This window comes from Oryctolagus cuniculus, chromosome 6, assembly GCF_964237555.1.
Source record: "Oryctolagus cuniculus chromosome 6, mOryCun1.1, whole genome shotgun sequence".
Lineage (NCBI taxonomy): Eukaryota > Metazoa > Chordata > Mammalia > Lagomorpha > Leporidae > Oryctolagus > Oryctolagus cuniculus.
The window spans coordinates 147,917,082-147,929,076 of NC_091437.1; positions in this window are offsets into that span (position 1 = coordinate 147,917,082).

The window sequence follows — 11,995 nt, forward strand, 5'->3', positions numbered from 1 at the left end:
TAAATTTTGAAAATGAAGAATGATATTGTTTTCTGTCGCTCTACACATTCTCTCTTGCTTAGGCATCTGGAAACAAACGTGGCCTAAAGGCTGTATGTAGTACCTGATCACAGAAATTTTACTTATCTAAAAACCCCTTTTGCAGGAATCTTACTAATTGAAAATTTCATTATGCAAAAGCATTGGAGAAAATGGTTATGTGTGTTCTTCATACAGCCCACCAAAAAGGAACTACAAAATGAAAAGGAGACAGCTGTATTTGAAAATAAACCTCAATAGGATGTCTTGGCTTCTTTATACTTTTAACTCAATTTCCTGTGGCTTTAAATTCAATAACTGCATACCTGTATGAATGTTTTTAAAATTGTGATCCATTTTTCCACAAATGACCATAGTATATCCATAATCATTCAGCCAAAGACCACTTTTATTCATTTTACTGTATCCACAGGATAAGAGAGTGGCCGGTGTCAGATTTTCCACAAGAGTGGGGAAGACAGTTCTTTCTTGGCATATATTGGGTGTACTCAGTATTAACCAGCTGATCGTTTGTCCTCAAGGATTTGAAATATATCCGTCTTCACACTACTCATTGTTCTCACACTAAACATTGCTCTCATCTTTGTATCATCTCCTAGAGGAATTACCACTTTTCTTCCATGATAATAAGTCTTGATTTCCACACACATGACCTCTTCTTATCCTATGTACCCAATGCTATTATCTCTACTGTTGCATCAATTTTTTCTTAATATGTAGAAAATCTGTATCATGGAAAAAAGTACAGATTTCAAAATTGTTTTTGTACCAAAGTGAACTCATACTTTCAATTTTATTTTTCCACAATTTTTAAAGCCCTTCATATATACTATGCTGGATAAGTCACAGTAGCCTTTCAATTTAACAAAGTGACTGTTCTACTACTCCTAAGGTATGGCTTAATGTTTTACTTTATTTCATTACCATTATGTAGAAACTCTTATGTCTATTCTCATCTCTTTTCTTTCTTATCATTTATTGAATTCTTTAATTCTGTACTCTTACATTTTTAGCCAGGATTCCATGATGGTTAAACAGACGAGTTCTAGTTCCAGGTTGTTGGATTTTCAATTACAGCCTAAGCTTGTTAGAGTTGTGTGATACTGAACACTAAGTCAAAATCTTTGTGCTTCGTTCTTTTATCTGTAAAACAGGGATGTAATACATATACTCAAAAGAATAATTGTGCAATTATCTGTATTACAACAATAATACATTATCAACATCATCACCATTATTATTATATGCATTCTCAGCATACAATGCTGTATTATCAATACTTAGATAACTTTAATTCTTTAGAATCAATGGCTATTCATCAACATTTACTCTCCTCCACCTGATTCATGAAACATGGTCTTCAGAACCAGTTTTTCAGTAAGAGTCTAATCTAGACACAGAAAGCACTCTCCATATTTGAAGCAGAATAAGATTGAATACTGGAAATTAGTTACTTACAAATCTGTTTGATGGGTTGGCAGAGTGGAAATCAGGGAAGATACCACTGTTCCATGGAATCCAAGAACACTTTATCATCAGTGTGGCTCAGAGATGCTCTTCTGTAATTACCACTTTCACGTTGTAAATACCACTCCCCAGTAGAGTCCAGCCACTGAAAAATGAAATGGGATGACTAAGCTGTTTCTGAAGATTCACATTTCATGCTACTGATTGTCAATAGAAGCTGCAACAAGAAGGTGGCCCACACTTCAGCTGTTCTTTTCTCAGACAAAGAAGTTTGGGTTCTGTAGATTTAAACTTTTCTTTATCTCTTGGAAGGTCTAACCTGATCATTCTAACTGTCACCTCCATACAATTGTCTATCACACCCCTATCCTTACCTTACCTCTGACTTCCTTACTCTAATTTCAGTTCAAAATTCAAAGATTCATTGCAAATTTCTGTATGTATTCTATACTCTAGTTTCAAACTCAATATATTTATAGAATAAGCAAAACTGAAGCAAACATTTGGCTTAGCAGTTAAGACGCCACTTGAGACCCCTATATTTCATGTTAGCATGCCTGGGACCAAGTTCAAGCTGTACTCTTGATTTCAGCTTCCTGCTAATGCGCACCCTGGGAGGCAGCAGGTGATGGTTCAAGTAATTACATTCCTGGCATTCACATGGGAGATGTGGATTGCATTCCACTCCAGCTGTTGAGAGTATTTGGTAAGTGAACCAGTGCATAGGTTCTCTGTCTCTCTGCCTCCTTCTCTCCCTTTTTCCCTCTCTCTCTCTCTTCCTTTGTCCCCCTCTCTCCCCATATCTCCTTTCAAATACTGAACAAACAAAACCAAAACCAAACACAATACTCAACCCAACTATCTGTCTCTTCACATCCATCTTTAGTTAGTGATACATTTTTTCTCTTAGGAGTTCAGGTACAACACCTTTGTTTATCACAACCTCACATTTCTACTACTCTTAATATATGTTTTATGGTAGAAAATATACAATATGTTTAAGGTAGAAAATATACAAGAAATGTGTTCAAATGATATTCTGGAATATTACATCTCTTATTTCAGCTTTTTTTTAAAAAGATCTGGAAGAGCTAAGTTTTATGTTTCCTATATCAGTATAACACAGTGAATTTTTAGTTCTGAATGTTAGTATATTTTGATATCTGATCATGTACATTTGAGAATGTGGTCCCTGTAGGGACATTGACCAGTCTAACAAAGAGATTCATTAGATGGAGAAGTCAATATGGCATACAATGTAAAATTGTTACTTTGAGTGTTATAATCATAGATTACAATGGAAAATTTTCCAAATTTTATCATTGACACTAAATGTGTGACCTTTAGGAAATTACTTAAAATCACTAAGCCACTAAGTTTACGCAATTTTGAAATAGAGTTAACACCTCAATCTACCCACACTTCAGAGAGATTATTATGAAGATTCAATATGATAATGCTACTAAAAACTATTCAATGTAGTGCTGGTCTTAAAATATAAGACAATAATAAACTTTGGTTAATATATGTTATCATTGCTGATATTGATGTCAACTCTCCTTCCTATTAAATATGCCTTATGGCAGTGCTGCAATTGGTGCGATTTGATAGTCATTATATTTAATTGTAGGTTCAAAAGTATGAAATTCATAGAAATTCAGTGTAGAATCAAGGGTTTCATGTAAGAAACTAATGGACTATATTGACTGAATTAGGGAGAATAAGAAGAAAGTGGGTCTGTCTAGTTCTCATGGTACATAAATGTCAGTATTAATGTAATTATCTTTTGAAAAAGAGGGAGGTTTTGGCACTAAACTGATTTGAAGACCATTGGTTTAAGTTAAAATTGTTCTGTCCTACTAAATATAATGTTAGATTAGATCAATATTAATGAGACAGTGTGTGTACATGTGTGTATTTGTGTGTATGTGTTTAGTTCAGCTACACCACACACTACAAATATTTAAACTAAACAGCATTTAAAAAGTAGTACAGTATCAGAGAGCGTGTTAGGTTCTCACACCTTTGATGTGTTTACATAGTGTTATTGACTAAATATTGAGAACTGAAAGAGCCAGTTTCAGAACTTATTATAAATCACAAGGAATTACACAGATAAGCTTTTGTTCCAGGCATTTTCTTACAAAGACACTGCAATTGATAGGGGATTTCCTTTATACATGGTCATCTCAATAAATATTCCTTAAATAAATTGATGAAATAATTATCTAGTTAACTAATTTGAAGTTAACTTATCATTACACCCTTTGCTCCAATTAAAATCTTAATTAACTTTATTTTGAAAATGTGGATTTAGTGAAATGTGGATAAGCTTCTATCCTGACTAAATCAGCAGCTTTCTGTAAATTTTCAATTAGTATTGACAGCTCCTGGACCATGGCCCCTTGTGCATCACCATCAAGTAGATGGAGAAGGTCACAGAAGAATGGTACTGAAGAAAAGCAAACCTCCTATGGAGGAAGAAGTCATCAACAAGGCATGAGCACATGTAGTTCCTCCCCACACTGAACGCCCCTTCACACAGCACACCCTGGGTCACCCACTGGGAATGGATGTCTGCATTCATTTGAGAGAGGCAACACGTTGTCAGTGTTTGATTCCTCATGGCACAAGGAGACAAGAGGAAGCTGATATCATTTGGGCTTTTCTCCCTGCAGGACAAAAAGCATACCATCCAAGAGTCAGACACGTTCTCCCCACTGTGAGCAGGGTGGTAGGGTGGAGGAGTGCTGCCTGTTTGGCAAGGCCTGTTCTTCGACGGGAAGGAACGGAGTTTTGCAAGGCAGAGGAGCTTAGGGAATGCTCTGAGAACCACACCTCTGCATTTTGGCATTTTTACGTCAACTCCAAACCACCCTGTGGGGACTGGCTTTTGGATAAAATTCATGTTCTTGACGAAACTGTGGTTTCTGACAGAAAGTGTGTGCAGAGCTCAACTCAGGAAGTAAACTGCAGAGAGCATTCTTAAGAAAAGCCAATGACAGTCCACTTGAGAAATACAATTAAGTCTACATTAGGACCTCTGTCAACCAGATATAGGCATGGACATCATGGGATTTGCAGCAGAGTGGGAAGGCAAACTGTGCAGCAATATAACCATAGCAGGAATTTGTGCTTACAGAAATAAAGGTGCCCATGGGTAAACAATTGGAAAAGCAATTAATTCTACATGGGAGAAGGGATGAGTTTTGGTGGCAATGGTTAAGTTAACACTTTGGATGCCATCCCATATTGGAGTGCCAAGAGTCAAGTTCTGGTGCTAGTTTCTAACCAGCTTCTTGCTAATGTGCACCCTGCTAAAGAGCAGGTGATGGCTCAATTAATTGGGTCCCTGCACTCATGGGACAGACCCACTGAATCCAGACTCTGAGTTTTTAGTTTGGTCCTACTTTAAAAAAAAAGATGAAAGATGACGGATAGATAAATGATAGACATTAAAAATAAATAAATGAGGCCGGCGCCATGCCTCAGTTGGGTAATCCTCTGCCTGCGGCTCTGGCACCCTGGATTCTAGTCCCGGTTGCTCCTCTTCCAGTCCAGCTCTCTGCTGTGGCCTGAGAGGGCAGTGGAGGATGGCCCAAGTGCTTGGGCCCTGCACTTGCATGGGAGACCAGGAGGAAGCACCTGGCTCCTGGCTTCAGACCGGCGTAGTGACATTAAGGGAGTGAACCAATGGAAGAAAGACTTTTCTCTCTGTCTCTCTCTCACTGTCTATAACTCTCTCTCTGTCTCTCTCACTGTCTAACTCTGTCTGGCAAATAAATAAATAAATAAGGTACAATCCATGAACAGTACTCAGTAAATCACAGACTTCCAAAACCAAAGGGAGAAATTGGAAGAATAAATTTCTTTTTAAAAACCTTAGGGGTGTGGCCTTTGGGGCAGTGGCTAAGATGTCATAGGGTCCATCACAATTCATATCAGAGTGCCTGGGTTTGAATCTCAGCACCCTACCCTATTCTAATTCTCTGCTAATGTGCACCATGAGAAGCAGCAGGAGATGGTTCAAGTGCTGGAGTTCCTGTCACTCATGTGGGAGACCAAGACTGGCTTCTGGCTTTGGCCTGGCCACCCCCCTCCATTGTTAACAGACATTTGAACCAGCCCTTGAAAATGAGTCTCCCTCTCCTCACCCTCTCTGTATCTCAAAGAAAAAAAAAACACCTAAAAGGACAATTTTGAAGCTACTTCACCTCAGGGAAAAAAATTGTGCATCATGTTATTTTATCTTCATTGAATTCAAAGTAATTAGAAAACCACTTAGCTAAAACATCCTATTGGAGTTTTAACCGGGGTTATATTACATTTACAAATTAACTTGGGGAGAATGGATACCTTGCAAATATTTAGTCTTGGTCTACCGGCTTATCCCACTGAGTGATCCCACTTTTCTCTAATGGCACCAGGAAGAGTACGCTTTGCTTTCTCCTGTAATATCCACTTTCTGTTGTTCTATCATGCAGTTTGTTTTGTCTCCGTAATGGTTTGGATTTCTTGGCAATAAAATATTATTGGAATTGGAGTATGGGATAAGATCATAGAGTGACCCTGTCCAAAAATAATGTCTGCCCCTGTGGTGAGTGCAATAAAGACTGTGCAGCCTCAGGACACAAAATGTACTTGCCAGGGAGAGTTCCCCGTCTTGTGTGTTTTCCTAACCTTTGCCACACTCTCCTCTCCACACACACTATGATTTCTTAGGTCTGAAAACAAAAAGTTAAGACTTTCTAAGTTAGAATGGATTAAAGGGATGAATTAGTGATAAGAAAGGTATTCCCTGCTGAGAGACCATGTTTCTACCCACCTCATCGGGGCACAACCTTTTAAGTCAGTCAACTTTGTGGGAAATTATAATTACAGTCAATTTTTAAATTTCTGATAAAATATAATTAAGAGAGAAAAAAACAATTATTACTTTTCTCTGAACCAATAAACTGTGTCTGAAGTTTGCCATCAACACAAAAGCAAAATGGTCTTTGGAAAGACAGTTTATGGCTGCAACATTGAATTAATGTGAAATATTAATATGAAGTATTTTTTTAAAATTTTTGTTTATTTATTTGAAATGGAGAGAGACAGAGATAGAGACAGTGAAAGAGAACTCCCATCTGTTAGTTCATTCCCAAAATGCCCATAATAGCCAGGACAGGCTGGGGTAAAGCCTGGAGCTTAGAATTCCATCAGGGTCTCCCATGCGTGTGGCAGGAACCCAAGCAATTGTGCAATCTACTGCTGCTTTCCCAGACACATTACCAGGGAACTTGATTGGAAATGGAGCAGCTACGACTCAAGCCGATGCTCACATGGGATGCCAGCATCTCAGGCAGTGGCTTAACCAGCTATGCCACAATGCCGGCCCACGAAAAGATTTTAAACAGGTTGTTTAAGCCATATTCATTCGCTTATAAAATTAACATTTATATAATGTCAAGAAATTTCATCAAGACAATGATTTCATATCATGTACTTCAGACTTATAAATCAAATATCCCTTCATTAAATTCATCATTCTATTATGCTCAATATTAGTAAGGAAATACCAATGTGTAGTTGTTTTAAAAAGAATGTGATATAAATTATTATTTTTTAAATTTAGTAAATAAAATCCATATATCTTACTCAAAAATTATAAATCAGCTTTCATTATTACTATTAAAATCATTGCTGCACTTTTAAGCAAAAATAACTACATACACCAGTGATAAAGTCCTGGGGGATTGTTGGACCAGAAAATAAAACCTCTAAGCTCAAACAGCATCGGAAGGAGGATTTGGCTACAATCTGTGGTTACTTATGTGGAATAAGACCAATGCTCAGAGAGAATCACTTTCAAGTCTTGCTCTCACACCCCTCAGGTCAGAGGGAACTTATTGGCAGTATTTCTTTGGTGTGCAGGCCAATTTCCCTCATATTCTATCAACCTGCTCCAGCACACAGATGAGGTTAAAAAAATGGAGCTGAAAACCTAGAAATCTGATAATGAAGAGCTCTAGTATTTCCTTTTTGAAAAGCATTGACAGTCCTGAAGGAATAGCTCATCCAAACCCAATGACAGAAACTGAGTTTAACTTAAAATGTTGATTGAATTACAGGGAAAAAAAATCAATGGAGTAAAATTAATTCTGGCTCTCACTAAAGCCAATGCCCAATTTAGACTGAAGACAAGGCCAATATGAGGAAATCCACAGCAATGAATAGCACCAGTGGCAGATGCAGGCTTTGTGGGTCTAGAATCTTTAAGGAATTGACCACAGTTCTGCGGTCCCTCCAATGGAATGCACATATTATTTATAGACCTTCATTTGATCCACAATGTAGCTACTTCTGAAATACATCTCCATCTGCAGAAATTAAAATCTAGGGTAAATATTATCTTATGCACCTGTTAGAAAGATTATATGTGATAATGTCACTTAGAATAAATTTACAATTAATTTACCTTAATATTACTTTTCTATTTTTTGTATATATCAACAACTGATTTTTAAAAGATAGCAAAAGTTTAACAGGAATGTTTGAAGTCATTCTATAGTGGAAAATTCATAACTCTTTATACAGTACTTTTTACCATAGAGGCTGTTTTGACACGACTATTTCAAAGCAGACATGTCTTCAGAGTCTGGGGATTTTGACATGTATTCAAAATTACATTTAAACTATTTATTTAACTACTTATTTAGTATTACAGGTACTAGAGATCTTTTTCCAGGGGGAAACAGACTCCATTGGAGACTACCACATACTCTCAGGATTAAGCCTGGAGAAGAGAAGGTGGGCAGAGGAGGAAGTTGGGCCATGATACACACACACAAAGGCTTCTGCCAAAACCACAGAAAATCATGAAGATGGAATCTTTTCGAGTTGGAATCGAGGAGTGCTATCTTAAAACCCTATGTCATATGAAGTCTTTGGCTCCTATTTGATGTATCTGGTTAGCGGTTTGTGTCCTTGAAAAGTACAATTTAGCACACGCTTCACATAGGGATTTGTATGACTATACTGATTTTGGATACATGTTTCTTACTCTGTACTGTCCTTTAATTTCAGGATTAAGAATTCACATTCGAAGAGGCACAGACCCTGAAAACTAGTACCCCCTAACCATGGAAACATAAAGGATATTTATGACACAGGAAACATTATTTCTGAAGTGCTTTGAAAGATATCTGGTTGGATGCTGATGGGATAGAAGATTAATGTCTCCTAATATCAATAAATTTCTGCAACCCCCTAAAATGTACATCACTCTTTCATAATATGCCGCTGTGCCTGCAATGGGTTATAACATTAAAAAGGTGGTCCTCTTAAGCCAGGGCAACATTGAGAGAGAGAGCTGGCCAATCAAGGCTATCATTCAACTGCACTGCCAGCTTCTTGAGGAATGGATTCTTCTCTTTTTAATAGAAAGCTTTTATTTAATAAATATAAATTTTGTAAGTACAACTTTTGGATTATAGCAGTTCTTCCCCCATAACTACCCTCCCACCGCCAAACCATCCCACCTCCTACTCCCTCTCCCATCCCATTCTTCATTAAGATTTATTCTTAATTATCTTTATTTACAGAAGTTCAACTCCATATTAAGTAGAGACTTCAACAGTTTGCACCCACACAGGCACACAAACTATAGAGTACTGTGCTGGATCTTGGAAAGGAGCACAGGGTCTGCTCTGGTCAATTCTGCACCATTGCACATCCAGCTTCAGGTCTTAGAATGACTTCTAGAGTAGTTCTTCCTTGATTCTTAGATGGTCTGCTGGTCCATCTGTCTTACCTGGTGTAACACAAATGCTCTTTCCTGAAGTGTGTGAGCCGCTTGTCACAATGCCATTCTCAGTAACTATTGTGTTCAGTTTTCATCATATGGTGTAATGATTTGATGTCTCCCTCCCTCTGCATTTTTTTTTTTTTTTGACATGCAGAGTAGACAGTGAAAAAGAGACAGGGAGAAAGGTCTTCCTTTGCCGTTGGTTCACCCTCCAACGGCTGCTGCAGCTGGCGCGCTGCGGCCGGCACACCGCGCTGATCCAAAGCCAGGAGCCAGGTGCTTCTCCTGGTCTCCCATGCGGGTGCAGGGCCCAAGCACTTGGGCCATCCTCCACTGCACTCCCGGGCCACAGCAGAAAGCTGGACTGGAAGAGGAGCAACCGGGACAGAATCCGGCGCCCCGACCAGGACTAGAACCCCGTGCGCTGGCGCCGCAGGTTGAGGATTAGCCTATTGAGCCTCAGGGCCAGCCCCCTCTGCATTTCTAAGTAGCTATCAGAGTGATGGTTTCCAGTATACCACTATTATTGTGATTGTATTTTCTGGTTTGTAGGCCTTCTGAGTGTGATGCAGCTAAGGCTTTTAAACAGACAAAAAGAGAACCCAAACTAGAATCCTTGGTTGATTGAATTTTCCAATTAGTCCTAAAAAAAGTGCTTCTGTGGTTTATTCTGGGTCTACACAGCCAAATGTGTAGATTCTCCCTACTTCCCTTGGGATTCTGAGTGCTTCACTTTAATCATACATATTCATTCTGCATTGCTGAAGCTGTATCTAGATGCAGAAAAGAAAAAAAAATTAATGTTTGCTAGACAAAAAATGTCATTTGTTTGATGGTATACTTTGCATTTAATACTAACCAGAATTTGTACTGTAACAGAAATATACTGTTTTTCACACATAATACTCATTATTCTTTTTCTGTTCTTGAAATCACATTTGGATCTGCACCTGTCTATCTTCCCTACTTGCCTTTAGCATCGAACTTGTAAATAAGATTTCTTGGGTTCAGAATCGATCCTGACAAGGTTTTTACTGTGACCTTGGTCCTTCTCTAGGTTTCTCTGAGTCTTACGCGCTGGAATTTACACTTTCCTGAGCCAGCTCCAGGCTAAGTGATAATGAATCCCTTTTGGTAGAAATGAAATTTGGAATGCTAAGCAAATATTTCTGCCCAGTCTTCTCATGAAAGCTACTGCTCCCATAATAGGTTCTTTAAGAAATATGTACTTAATGACTAAATTATTAACTTTTTTGCTCTAACACAGTTCAATTTTCTTTGTATACTTCCACATTGCTTATTTACATCTTATTTAAGAGGCAGAATGAGAAATAGAAATGGAAATTTAGAGATACAGACAGCCAGCCTGATCCACTGATCCACTCCCCATAAACCCCAATTTGTCAGGGTTAGGTTAGGCTGAGGCTGGGAGCTGACAATACACTCCACATCTCCCACTTGGGTAGCATGGATTCAGTTACTTGAGACATAACCTGCTGCTTCCAATGGTACACATTAGCAGGAAGCTAGACCCAATAACTGGAGAACCATTTAGTGAAAAGAACCCATTTCAAGAGTGGAATGCAGACAACTGCTATGGGAAATGCAAACCCCTTTGTATACTTTTCAAAAAGTCACTGCATACTTACATCTTGTCTTCATCTCTTTTGTATATTTACAGATTCTGGCAATTATTCTTATCTATTTTCAGATCAAGGGATATTTTCAATTTCTAACATTTTCTGTGTGTGTATTCTTATTTGCTTTCCTTAATCCAGTCCCTTATTTTGCTGACTACTGTATCCCATCCTTTCCTTTTTTGAAGTTTATACTCCCTTGCCATTTTCCTGAAAAAGTTTATTTCAAATCATTATTTGCTCTTCTCAAGAAATCACTATTAATTTGTATTTCCTTTTTGGTTTCAACAAAGGTCTTTTCAGAACAAATTTGGTATACACAAAAGATGTCCTCCTCAGAGTTTACAAATCTACAGGTTACATGTGTGATTACAAAGAGCTAAACTTAGGAAAACATTGTATGAATGTCAATGAATTTTATTTATTAAAAATATTTTCCTTCAAAAAACTTTAAAATTATCTCACCCTCTATTTCTCAAAAACACAGATGATAGTTTATGGACATGTATATTTTTATTCATATACATACAGTAAATTAAGATGCCTTAGAGATAATGGACATGACTTTGATATATTATCTGTTCTTTATTCTTTATATTAAATCAACTAAGTCAATATATACTTATATATAATCATAGTATTATTTCACTGTAGTTGGAAATAAAGACTTTGAGTAGCAAAGTATAAAAAGGTCTGTGTGTTTGTATTTTATGCCTGTCTCTATGTGTGTTAAGATGCAGATTCTAAGGCAGATAAGTGTATTTCTATTTTTCCTCTTCTGCCCTGATTTGCTTTATGTTTTAACTTCTTTTACACTTATTCAATTTGGCTCCCTTTCCTAAAATTTAGCTTGCTCTTTTCCATTTCTGAACTTGGAGCCCCTGCCACTCCTGTTTTCAACAAAGTCAGACCCTAATTTTAGAGATCAAGTAAAACCCTAAAACTGGGATTCTAGATTCTATACTCCTAGGGAGAATCTAATTAAATTAATTCATCCCATAATTAAATTAATTCATCCTGAAAAAGTGATATAAAGCATTTTCAACCCAGTTTTTACCAATTT